This window comes from Belonocnema kinseyi, chromosome 7 (assembly GCF_010883055.1).
Source record: "Belonocnema kinseyi isolate 2016_QV_RU_SX_M_011 chromosome 7, B_treatae_v1, whole genome shotgun sequence".
NCBI lineage: Eukaryota > Metazoa > Arthropoda > Insecta > Hymenoptera > Cynipidae > Belonocnema > Belonocnema kinseyi.
Window position 1 is genome coordinate 10,965,651 of NC_046663.1, and position 1,614 is coordinate 10,967,264.

At 22.7% G+C, this 1,614-nt stretch overlaps 1 protein-coding gene across 6 annotated transcripts in view; it reads right to left on the minus strand.

Annotated features, from left to right (window-relative positions):
• Positions 1 to 1,614, minus strand: part of LOC117177557 (triple functional domain protein) — a 293,847-nt gene that overhangs the window by 256,023 nt on the left and 36,210 nt on the right. The window lies entirely within an intron of this gene.

Here is a 1,614-nt window from a genome sequence, read left to right on the forward strand (position 1 = left end):
AAAAGCTATATAGCTTAATATACTAAAACATTAATTTTGGAAATTAAAAATTGTATAGCTTCAAAAAAAAAGAATTCCTTTAATAACCAAAATTAATGTTTTTAAAATAAACTATTTCCTGTAAATTTTAAATAAATTTTAATTAATTAATTAATTATTTAATGTAGGATTTCACAAATTGGGAGTGTTATAATACTTTTTGCGATTCACTTGAAATTGACCTTACATTTTAATTAATTTATCCTAAATTATTTAATATTCTTATAAATTTTTCGGAATCTTTTTCCATGTTTTTAAACTCTTGAATTATTCTAAATCCACTTAAATTAATAGATTAAAAATTTTTTTTACAATTCCCAAGGAATTTTCAAGAGCTTTACAAAATTCAAGAGATTTCAAAGGTTTTCTAAAGGATTTGAAATATTTGTGAGTATTTGAAAAGACTCCAAAGAACTTTGCGGAATTTGATCATATTTGATTAAATTTAAAAGATTTTGTAATATTTTAAAATATTCCAAGGAATTTTCAACTTATTTCAATAATTTGAAGGGTTTTCAAAGAATTTAAAAGAAATCCAGGGTAATTTTAAAAATTGCAAAGAATTTTCAAGAGCTTTCAAACTTTCAAGAGATTTACAAATATTTTACAGGATGTGAAATATCTCTGGGTATTTTGAACAGATTTCAATAATTAGAAGGATTTAAAAGATTTTTTGGCATTTAAAAAAATTCCAAAGAATGTCACAAGATTTTATAATATTTTAATATATTTCAAAGAATTTATTGACACGAACTGAAGGTTTTCTTAGGATTTTAAAGAATTTAAAGAATTTTATGATATTTTAAAAGTTTCCAAGGAACAAAATTTAGGGTATTTAAAAAAATTATAAAAAACTTTCAAGAGTTTAAAAATTTTTCAAGGGATTTTAAAATATATCTTAAGAGATTTAAATCATTTTCATAAGGCTTCGAAGAATTTCCTAAAATTTCGGAACTATGGAATAATTTTATAAGACCTATCCGATTTTTAAATGATTAAAAATATTTCGAGGGATTTTATTAGATTTACGAGGATTTTAAGCGATTATAAAAGCTCTCAAGGTATTATCATAAATTTTGCAGTATTTCATAAAATTGCACGGGATTTTATAATATTTTAATGGTATTCCAAAAATTTATTTGCAAGAACTCGTGGATTTCGTAGGATTTCAAAAATTGGGAATGTTATAATACTTTTTGCGATTAATTTGAATTCATTCAAAATTCATCTTGCATTCTAATTAATAACCCATCGACTTGGCCATCAAAGAAAATTTAAATTTGATAAGACCATAAGTTTAAATATTTTGTCACCAGAATTGTTAATAACAGTGGTTATTGTTAACTTTTCTAATATTTTTGTGACTAGCAGTCATACGTCCAATAGCTTAAAACATTTTCAATGCAAAAAAAAATTTCCATGCGAAAGGGCCAACATTTAAAATTTGTTTATCTAATTTGTTTACAAAAATTGAAATTGTTATATTTTATCAAATATTATTAAATATTTATTATTTTAAGAAATACCTGAAGTCGTTCTGGCCATTGAAGGAAATTATAATTTGAAAAATCTCAA